This window comes from Vicugna pacos, unplaced genomic scaffold (genome assembly GCF_048564905.1).
Source record: "Vicugna pacos unplaced genomic scaffold, VicPac4 scaffold_192, whole genome shotgun sequence".
Taxonomy (NCBI): Eukaryota; Metazoa; Chordata; class Mammalia; order Artiodactyla; family Camelidae; genus Vicugna; species Vicugna pacos.
Window position 1 is genome coordinate 4,895,539 of NW_027328871.1, and position 12,675 is coordinate 4,908,213.

The following is a 12,675-nucleotide window of genomic DNA, read 5'->3' on the forward strand; positions in this document are numbered from 1 at the left end:
CTGTTTTCCATATTCTATATTCTGTATTCTGTATTCTAATTTCTATATACTGTATTCTATATTATTTATTCTACATTCTATATTCTGTTTTCTATACACTATATTCTAAGTTCTTAGTTGTGTATTGCATGTTCTAAATTCTGGGTTCTGTATTCTGCATTCTCTAGTCTTTATTCTGTGTTCTGCATTCTCTATTCTACATTCTCTATTCTGTATTCTATATTCTACATTCTGTGTTCTGCATTCAATGTTCTAAATTCTGGTTTCTGTATTCTATATTCTGTAGTCTGTTTTGTACATTCTAAAGTCTACATTCTATATTCTGTATTCTGTACTCTATATTCTAAATTCAGTGTTCTGAATTCTACGTTCTAAACTCTGGGTTCTGTATTCTGTTTTCTATATTCTATATTCTGTGTTATACATTCTATATTCAACATTCTGTATACTGTATTCTATATTCTAAATTCTGTTTTCTGAATTCCATGTTCTAAATAATGGGTTCTGCATTGTGTATTCTATATTCTATAATCTGTGTTGTATATTCTGTGTTATACATTCTATATTCAGTATTCAATATTCTATAATCTAAACTCTGTGTTCTGAATTCCATGCTCTAAATTCTGTGTTCTTTAGTGTGTATTCTGAATTCCATATTCTCTGTATTACAACCAGTATTCTACATTCTATATTCTGTATTCTGTATACAATATTCCATATACTGTGTTCAACAATGTAAATTCTATATGCTATATTCTGTATTCTGCACTCTATATTCTAAATTTTGTGTTCTGAATTACAACTTGTATAATCAAGTTTCTACATTCTGTATTCTATATTCTATATTCTGTGTTCTACATTCTGTATTCTACATTGTATATTATGTATTCTGTATCCTATATTCTATATTCTGCGTTCTGAATTCCATGTTCTAAATTCTGGGTTCTGTATTCCGTAATCTGTATTCAATATTCTGTGTTCTACATTCTGTATTGTACATTCTATATACTGTATTCTATATTATAAATTCTGTGTAAAACATTCTATATACCACATAATATTTCGGTATTCTTTATTATATATTCTGTGTTCTGAATTCCTTGTTCTAAATTCTGCATACTGCATTCTGTATTCTATATTCTATATTCTGTGTTCTATATTCTATATTCTACATTCTATTCCTTTATTCTATATTATGTATTCTGTGTTCTGAATTCCATGTTCTGAATCCTGCGTTCTGTATTCTGTATTCCATATTCTGGGTTCTGCATTCTATGTTCTAAATTCTATATTCAGCATTCTGTATTCTATAGTCTTAATTCTGTGTTCTGCATTCTATGGTCTAAATTCTGGGTTCTGTATTCTGTTTTCCATATTCTATATTCTGTGTTCTATATTCTATATTCTGTATTCTATATTCTGTATTCCGTATTCTATATTCTATACTCTGTGTTCTACATTCTATATTCTGCATACTGTATTCAATATACTGTATTCTATATTCTAAATTCTGTGTTCTGCATTCCATGTTCTAAATTCTGGGTTCTATATTTTCTTATCTATATTCTATATTCTGTGTTCTATATTCTACATTCTAAATTTATATTCAGTATTCTATATTGTATATTCTTTATTCAGTGTTCTACATTCTATAATCTAAGTTCTATATTCAATATGCTGTATTCTATATTCTTAATTCTATTTTCTGCATTCCGGGTTCTAAGTTCTGGGTTCTATATTCTCTATTCATTTCTATATTTTTTGTTCTTCATTCTATATTGTACGTTCTATATTCTGCATTCTGTGTTTTATATTCTATATTATGTTTTCTACATTCTATATTCTAAATTCTATATTCAGTATTCTGTATTCTAAATTCAATATTCTGTGTTCTTCATTCCATTTTCTAAATCTGGGTTCTATATTCTCTATTCTATATTTTATATTCTGTGTTCTTCATTCTATATTCTAAATTCTAAATTTAGTATTCTTTATTCTTAAATCTAAATTCTGTTTTCTGCATTCCATGATCTAAATTCTGTCTTCTCTATTCTCTACTCTATATTCTATATTTTGTGTACTCCATTCTATATTCTACATTCTTTATTCTGCATTCTGTATTCTATATTCTATATTCTGTGTTCTACAATCTATATTCTTAATTCTATAATCAGTGATCTGTATTCTATTTTCTAAATTCTGTGTTCTGCATTCCATGCCCTAAATTCTGGGTTGTGTATTATGTTTTCCATATTGTGTATTGTGTGTTCTATATTCTATATTCTGTATTCTATTTTCGGCATTCCGTATTCTATATTCTATACTCTGTGTTCTACATTCTATATTCTAAATTCTATATTCAGTATTATTTATTCTATATTCTAAATTCTGTGTTCTGCATCTATGTTGTAAATTCTATATTCAGTAAAAAGTATTCTATACTCTAAATTCTGTGTTCTGGATTCCATGTTCTAAATCCTATATTTAGTTTTCTGTATTCTATATTATAAATTCTGTGCTATGCATTCCATGTTCTAAATTCTTTATTCAGTATTCTGTATTCTAAATTCTAAATTCTGTGTTCTATATTCCATGTTCTAAATTCTGGGTTCTATATTCTATATTCTATATTGTATATTGTATATTCTGTTTTCTACATTCTATATTCTAAATTCTATATTCAGTATTCCGTATTCTATATTCTATATTCTGGGTTCTGCATTCCATGGTATAAAATCTATATTCAGTATTCTGTATTCTATATTCTATATTCTGAGTTCTGCATTCCATGTTCTAAATTCTATATTCAGTATTCTATATTCTATATTCTAAATTCTGTGTTCTGCATCCTATGTTCTAAATTCTATATTCAGTATTCTGTAGTATATATTCTAAATTGTGTGTTCGGCATTCCATGTTCTTAATTCTGGGTTCTGTATTCTGTTTTTCATATTCTATATTCTGTGTTCTTCATTCTATGTTCTGTATACTATATTCTGCATTCCGTACTCTATATTCTGTGTTGTATATTCTATATACTAAATTATATATTCAGTATTTCTTATTCTATTCTATACTCTGTGTTCTACATTCTATATTTTAAATTCTATATTCAGTATTCTGTATTCTATATACTAAATTCTGTTTTCTGCATTCCATGATCTAAATTCTGGCTTCTATATTCTCTATTCTATATTCTATGTTTTGTGTACTCCATTCTATATTCTACATTCTATATTCTGCATTCCGTATTCTATATTCCGTGTTCTACATTCTATATTCTACGTTCTATATTGTGCATTCTGAACTCTATTTTCTAAATTCTCTGTTCTGAATTCCATGTTCTAAATTCTGCGTTCTGTAGTCTGCATTCTATATTCTGTGTTCTTGCATTCTATATTCTACTTTCTTATTCTGTATTCTGTATTCTATACTCTGTATTCTTCATTCTATATTCTGCACCCTGTATTCTATATTCTTAATTCTTTGTTCTGCATTCCATGTTCTATATTCTGTGTTATGAATTCTGTATTCTATATTCTATAATCTGTGTTCTACACTCTATATTCCATATTCTTTATTCTATATAATAAATTCTGTGTTGTGAATTCCATGTCCTAAATTCTGGGTACTGTATTCTGTATTTTATATTCTATATTCTGTGTTCTACAATATGTATTCTACATTCTGTGTTCTGTATTCAGTATTCTATATACTGTGTTATATATTCTATATTCTACTTTATATTTCTGTATTCTATATTCTATATTCTGTGCACTTAATTCCATGTTCTAAATTCTAGGTTCTGTATTCTGAATTCTATATTCTATATTCTGTGTTCAGCATTCTGTATTCTACATTGTATATTCTAGATTCTGTATTCTAATTTCTAAATTCTTTGTTCTGAATTCCATGTTCTAAGTTCTGGGTTCTGTCTTCTGTATTCTATATTCTATATACTGTGTTGTAAATTTTTGATAATACATTCTATATTCTGTATTCTATTTTCTATATTCTGTGTTCTGCATTCCATTTTCTAAATTCTGGGTTCTGTATTGTTAATTCTATATTCTATATTCTCTGTTCTACATTCAATATTCCACATTCTATGTTTTGTATACTGTAATCTATATTCTAAACTCTTTCTTCTGAATTCCATGTTCTAAATTCTGGGTTCTGTATACTGCATTCTAAATTCTACATTCTGTGTTCTACATTGTATATTCTAAATTTTATATTCGGTTTTCTGTATTTTATATTGTATAGTGTGTGTACTGCATTCTATATTGTAAAATTTATTTTCTGTTTTCTGTATTCTATATTCTAAATTCCGTTCTGCGTTCCATGTTCTACATTCTGGGTTCTGCATTCTGTTTTCCATATTCTATATTCTGTATTCTGTATTCTAATTTCTATATACTGTATTCTATATTATTTATTCTACATTCTATATTCTGTTTTCTATACACTATATTCTAAGTTCTTAGTTGTGTATTGCATGTTCTAAATTCTGGGTTCTGTATTCTGCATTCTCTATTCTTTATTCTGTGTTCTGCATTCTCTATTCTACATTCTCTATTCTGTATTCTATATTCTACATTCTGTGTTCTGCATTCAATGTTCTAAATTCTGGTTTCTGTATTCTATATTCTGTAGTCTGTTTTGTACATTCTAAAGTCTACATTCTATATTCTGTATTCTGTACTCTATATTCTAAATTCAGTGTTCTGAATTCTACGTTCTAAACTCTGGGTTCTGTATTCTGTTTTCTATATTCTATATTCTGTGTTATACATTCTATATTCAACATTCTGTATACTGTATTCTATATTCTAAATTCTGTTTTCTGAATTCCATGTTCTAAATAATGGGTTCTGCATTGTGTATTCTATATTCTATAATCTGTGTTGTATATTCTGTGTTATACATTCTATATTCAGTATTCAATATTCTATAATCTAAACTCTGTGTTCTGAATTCCATGCTCTAAATTCTGTGTTCTTTAGTGTGTATTCTGAATTCCATATTCTCTGTATTACAACCAGTATTCTACATTCTATATTCTGTATTCTGTATACAATATTCCATATACTGTGTTCAACAATGTAAATTCTATATGCTATATTCTGTATTCTGCACTCTATATTCTAAATTTTGTGTTCTGAATTACAACTTGTATAATCAAGTTTCTACATTCTGTATTCTATATTCTATATTCTGTGTTCTACATTCTGTATTCTACATTGTATATTATGTATTCTGTATCCTATATTCTATATTCTGCGTTCTGAATTCCATGTTCTAAATTCTGGGTTCTGTATTCCGTAATCTGTATTCAATATTCTGTGTTCTACATTCTGTATTGTACATTCTATATACTGTATTCTATATTATAAATTCTGTGTAAAACATTCTATATACCACATAATATTTCGGTATTCTTTATTATATATTCTGTGTTCTGAATTCCTTGTTCTAAATTCTGCATACTGCATTCTGTATTCTATATTCTATATTCTGTGTTCTATATTCTATATTCTACATTCTATTCCTTTATTCTATATTATGTATTCTGTGTTCTGAATTCCATGTTCTGAATCCTGCGTTCTGTATTCTGTATTCCATATTCTGGGTTCTGCATTCTATGTTCTAAATTCTATATTCAGCATTCTGTATTCTATAGTCTTAATTCTGTGTTCTGCATTCTATGGTCTAAATTCTGGGTTCTGTATTCTGTTTTCCATATTCTATATTCTGTGTTCTATATTCTATATTCTGTATTCTATATTCTGTATTCCGTATTCTATATTCTATACTCTGTGTTCTACATTCTATATTCTGCATACTGTATTCAATATACTGTATTCTATATTCTAAATTCTGTGTTCTGCATTCCATGTTCTAAATTCTGGGTTCTATATTTTCTTATCTATATTCTATATTCTGTGTTCTATATTCTACATTCTAAATTTATATTCAGTATTCTATATTGTATATTCTTTATTCAGTGTTCTACATTCTATAATCTAAGTTCTATATTCAATATGCTGTATTCTATATTCTTAATTCTATTTTCTGCATTCCGGGTTCTAAGTTCTGGGTTCTATATTCTCTATTCATTTCTATATTTTTTGTTCTTCATTCTATATTGTACGTTCTATATTCTGCATTCTGTGTTTTATATTCTATATTATGTTTTCTACATTCTATATTCTAAATTCTATATTCAGTATTCTGTATTCTAAATTCAATATTCTGTGTTCTTCATTCCATTTTCTAAATCTGGGTTCTATATTCTCTATTCTATATTTTATATTCTGTGTTCTTCATTCTATATTCTAAATTCTATATTTAGTATTCTTTATTCTTTATTCTAAATTCTGTTTTCTGCATTCCATGATCTAAATTCTGTCTTCTCTATTCTCTACACTATATTCTATATTTTGTGTACTCCATTCTATATTCTACATTCTTTATTCTGCATTCTGTATTCTATATTCTATATTCTGTGTTCTACAATCTATATTCTTAATTCTATAATCAGTGTTCTGTATTCTATTTTCTAAATTCTGTGTTCTGCATTCCATGCCCTAAATTCTGGGTTGTGTATTATGTTTTCCATATTGTGTATTGTGTGTTCTATATTCTATATTCTGTATTCTATTTTCGGCATTCCGTATTCTATATTCTATACTCTGTGTTCTACATTCTATATTCTAAATTCTATATTCAGTATTATTTATTCTATATTCTAAATTCTGTGTTCTGCATCTATGTTGTAAATTCTATATTCAGTAAAAAGTATTCTATACTCTAAATTCTGTGTTCTGGATTCCATGTTCTAAATCCTATATTTAGTTTTCTGTATTCTATATTATAAATTCTGTGCTATGCATTCCATGTTCTAAATTCTTTATTCAGTATTCTGTATTCTAAATTCTAAATTCTGTGTTCTATATTCCATGTTCTAAATTCTGGGTTCTATATTCTATATTCTATATTGTATATTGTATATTCTGTTTTCTACATTCTATATTCTAAATTCTATATTCAGTATTCCGTATTCTATATTCTATATTCTGGGTTCTGCATTCCATGGTATAAAATCTATATTCAGTATTCTGTATTCTATATTCTATATTCTGAGTTCTGCATTCCATGTTCTAAATTCTATATTCAGTATTCTATATTCTATATTCTAAATTCTGTGTTCTGCATCCTATGTTCTAAATTCTATATTCAGTATTCTGTAGTATATATTCTAAATTGTGTGTTCGGCATTCCATGTTCTTAATTCTGGGTTCTGTATTCTGTTTTTCATATTCTATATTCTGTGTTCTTCATTCTATGTTCTGTATACTATATTCTGCATTCCGTACTCTATATTCTGTGTTGTATATTCTATATACTAAATTATATATTCAGTATTTCTTATTCTATTCTATACTCTGTGTTCTACATTCTATATTTTAAATTCTATATTCAGTATTCTGTATTCTATATACTAAATTCTGTTTTCTGCATTCCATGATCTAAATTCTGGCTTCTATATTCTCTATTCTATATTCTATGTTTTGTGTACTCCATTCTATATTCTACATTCTATATTCTGCATTCCGTATTCTATATTCCGTGTTCTACATTCTATATTCTACGTTCTATATTGTGCATTCTGAACTCTATTTTCTAAATTCTCTGTTCTGAATTCCATGTTCTAAATTCTGCGTTCTGTAGTCTGCATTCTATATTCTGTGTTCTTGCATTCTATATTCTACTTTCTTATTCTGTATTCTGTATTCTATACTCTGTATTCTTCATTCTATATTCTGCACCCTGTATTCTATATTCTTAATTCTTTGTTCTGCATTCCATGTTCTATATTCTGTGTTATGAATTCTGTATTCTATATTCTATAATCTGTGTTCTACACTCTATATTCCATATTCTTTATTCTATATAATAAATTCTGTGTTGTGAATTCCATGTCCTAAATTCTGGGTACTGTATTCTGTATTTTATATTCTATATTCTGTGTTCTACAATATGTATTCTACATTCTGTGTTCTGTATTCAGTATTCTATATACTGTGTTATATATTCTATATTCTACTTTATATTTCTGTATTCTATATTCTATATTCTGTGCACTTAATTCCATGTTCTAAATTCTAGGTTCTGTATTCTGAATTCTATATTCTATATTCTGTGTTCAGCATTCTGTATTCTACATTGTATATTCTAGATTCTGTATTCTAATTTCTAAATTCTTTGTTCTGAATTCCATGTTCTAAGTTCTGGGTTCTGTCTTCTGTATTCTATATTCTATATACTGTGTTGTAAATTTTTGATAATACATTCTATATTCTGTATTCTATTTTCTATATTCTGTGTTCTGCATTCCATTTTCTAAATTCTGGGTTCTGTATTGTTAATTCTATATTCTATATTCTCTGTTCTACATTCAATATTCCACATTCTATGTTTTGTATACTGTAATCTATATTCTAAACTCTTTCTTCTGAATTCCATGTTCTAAATTCTGGGTTCTGTATACTGCATTCTAAATTCTACATTCTGTGTTCTACATTGTATATTCTAAATTTTATATTCGGTTTTCTGTATTTTATATTGTATAGTGTGTGTACTGCATTCTATATTGTAAAATTTATTTTCTGTTTTCTGTATTCTATATTCTAAATTCCGTTCTGCGTTCCATGTTCTACATTCTGGGTTCTGCATTCTGTTTTCCATATTCTATATTCTGTATTCTGTATTCTAATTTCTATATACTGTATTCTATATTATTTATTCTACATTCTATATTCTGTTTTCTATACACTATATTCTAAGTTCTTAGTTGTGTATTGCATGTTCTAAATTCTGGGTTCTGTATTCTGCATTCTCTAGTCTTTATTCTGTGTTCTGCATTCTCTATTCTACATTCTCTATTCTGTATTCTATATTCTACATTCTGTGTTCTGCATTCAATGTTCTAAATTCTGGTTTCTGTATTCTATATTCTGTAGTCTGTTTTGTACATTCTAAAGTCTACATTCTATATTCTGTATTCTGTACTCTATATTCTAAATTCAGTGTTCTGAATTCTACGTTCTAAACTCTGGGTTCTGTATTCTGTTTTCTATATTCTATATTCTGTGTTATACATTCTATATTCAACATTCTGTATACTGTATTTTATATTCTAAATTCTGTTATCTGAATTCCATGTTCTAAATAATGGGTTCTGCATTGTGTATTCTATATTCTATAATCTGTGTTGTATATTCTGTGTTATACATTCTATATTCAGTATTCAATATTCTATAATCTAAACTCTGTGTTCTGAATTCCATGCTCTAAATTCTGTGTTCTTTAGTGTGTATTTTGAATTCCACATTCTCTGTATTACAACCAGTATTCTACATTCTATATTCTGTATTCTGTATACAATATTCCATATACTGTGTTCAACAATGTAAATTCTATATGCTATATTCTGTATTCTGCACTCTATATTCTAAATTTTGTGTTCTGAATTACAACTTGTATAATCAAGTTTCTACATTCTGTATTCTATATTCTATATTCTGTGTTCTACATTCTGTATTCTACATTGTATATTATGTATTCTGTATCCTATATTCTATATTCTGCGTTCTGAATTCCATGTTCTAAATTCTGGGTTCTGTATTCCGTAATCTGTATTCAATATTCTGTGTTCTACATTCTGTATTGTACATTCTATATACTGTATTCTATATTATAAATTCTGTGTAAAACATTCTATATACCACATAATATTTCGGTATTCTTTATTATATATTCTGTGTTCTGAATTCCTTGTTCTAAATTCTGCATACTGCATTCTGTATTCTATATTCTATATTCTGTGTTCTATATTCTATATTCTACATTCTATTCCTTTATTCTATATTATGTATTCTGTGTTCTGAATTCCATGTTCTGAATCCTGCGTTCTGTATTCTGTATTCCATATTCTGTGTTCTGCATTCTATGTTCTAAACTCTATATTCAGCATTCTGTATTCTATAGTCTTAATTCTGTGTTCTGCATTCTATGGTCTAAATTCTGGGTTCTGTATTCTGTTTTCCATATTCTATATTCTGTGTTCTATATTCTATATTCTGTATTCTATATTCTGTATTCCGTATTCTATATTCTATACTCTGTGTTCTACATTCTATATTCTGCATACTGTATTCAATATACTGTATTCTATATTCTAAATTCTGTGTTCTGCATTCCATGTTCTAAATTCTGGGTTCTATATTTTCTTATCTATATTCTATATTCTGTGTTCTATATTCTACATTCTAAATTTATATTCAGTATTCTATATTGTATATTCTTTATTCAGTGTTCTACATTCTATAATCTAAGTTCTATATTCAATATGCTGTATTCTATATTCTTAATTCTATTTTCTGCATTCCGGGTTCTAAGTTCTGGGTTCTATATTCTCTATTCATTTCTATATTTTTTGTTCTTCATTCTATATTGTACGTTCTATATTCTGCATTCTGTGTTTTATATTCTATATTATGTTTTCTACATTCTATATTCTAAATTCTATATTCAGTATTCTGTATTCTAAATTCAATATTCTGTGTTCTTCATTCCATTTTCTAAATCTGGGTTCTATATTCTCTATTCTATATTTTATATTCTGTGTTCTTCATTCTATATTCTAAATTCTATATTTAGTATTCTTTATTCTTTATTCTAAATTCTGTTTTCTGCATTCCATGATCTAAATTCTGTCTTCTCTATTCTCTACACTATATTCTATATTTTGTGTACTCCATTCTATATTCTACATTCTTTATTCTGCATTCTGTATTCTATATTCTATATTCTGTGTTCTACAATCTATATTCTTAATTCTATAATCAGTGTTCTGTATTCTATTTTCTAAATTCTGTGTTCTGCATTCCATGCCCTAAATTCTGGGTTGTGTATTATGTTTTCCATATTGTGTATTGTGTGTTCTATATTCTATATTCTGTATTCTATTTTCGGCATTCCGTATTCTATATTCTATACTCTGTGTTCTACATTCTATATTCTAAATTCTATATTCAGTATTATTTATTCTATATTCTAAATTCTGTGTTCTGCATCTATGTTGTAAATTCTATATTCAGTAAAAAGTATTCTATACTCTAAATTCTGTGTTCTGGATTCCATGTTCTAAATCCTATATTTAGTTTTCTGTATTCTATATTATAAATTCTGTGCTATGCATTCCATGTTCTAAATTCTTTATTCAGTATTCTGTATTCTAAATTCTAAATTCTGTGTTCTATATTCCATGTTCTAAATTCTGGGTTCTATATTCTATATTCTATATTGTATATTGTATATTCTGTTTTCTACATTCTATATTCTAAATTCTATATTCAGTATTCCGTATTCTATATTCTATATTCTGGGTTCTGCATTCCATGGTATAAAATCTATATTCAGTATTCTGTATTCTATATTCTATATTCTGAGTTCTGCATTCCATGTTCTAAATTCTATATTCAGTATTCTATATTCTATATTCTAAATTCTGTGTTCTGCATCCTATGTTCTAAATTCTATATTCAGTATTCTGTAGTATATATTCTAAATTGTGTGTTCGGCATTCCATGTTCTTAATTCTGGGTTCTGTATTCTGTTTTTCATATTCTATATTCTGTGTTCTTCATTCTATGTTCTGTATACTATATTCTGCATTCCGTACTCTATATTCTGTGTTGTATATTCTATATACTAAATTATATATTCAGTATTTCTTATTCTATTCTATACTCTGTGTTCTACATTCTATATTTTAAATTCTATATTCAGTATTCTGTATTCTATATACTAAATTCTGTTTTCTGCATTCCATGATCTAAATTCTGGCTTCTATATTCTCTATTCTATATTCTATGTTTTGTGTACTCCATTCTATATTCTACATTCTATATTCTGCATTCCGTATTCTATATTCCGTGTTCTACATTCTATATTCTACGTTCTATATTGTGCATTCTGAACTCTATTTTCTAAATTCTCTGTTCTGAATTCCATGTTCTAAATTCTGCGTTCTGTAGTCTGCATTCTATATTCTGTGTTCTTGCATTCTATATTCTACTTTCTTATTCTGTATTCTGTATTCTATACTCTGTATTCTTCATTCTATATTCTGCACCCTGTATTCTATATTCTTAATTCTTTGTTCTGCATTCCATGTTCTATATTGTGTGTTATGAATTCTGTATTCTATATTCTATAATCTGTGTTCTACACTCTATATTCCATATTCTTTATTCTATATAATAAATTCTGTGTTGTGAATTCCATGTCCTAAATTCTGGGTACTGTATTCTGTATTTTATATTCTATATTCTGTGTTCTACAATATGTATTCTACATTCTGTGTTCTGTATTCAGTATTCTATATACTGTGTTATATATTCTATATTCTACTTTATATTTCTGTATTCTATATTCTATATTCTGTGCACTTAATTCCATGTTCTAAATTCTAGGTTCTGTATTCTGAATTCTATATTCTATATTCTGTGTTCAGCATTCTGTATTCTACATTGTATATTCTAGATTCTGTATTCTAATTTCTAAATTCTTTGTTCTGAATTCCATGTTCTAAGTTCTGGGTTCTGT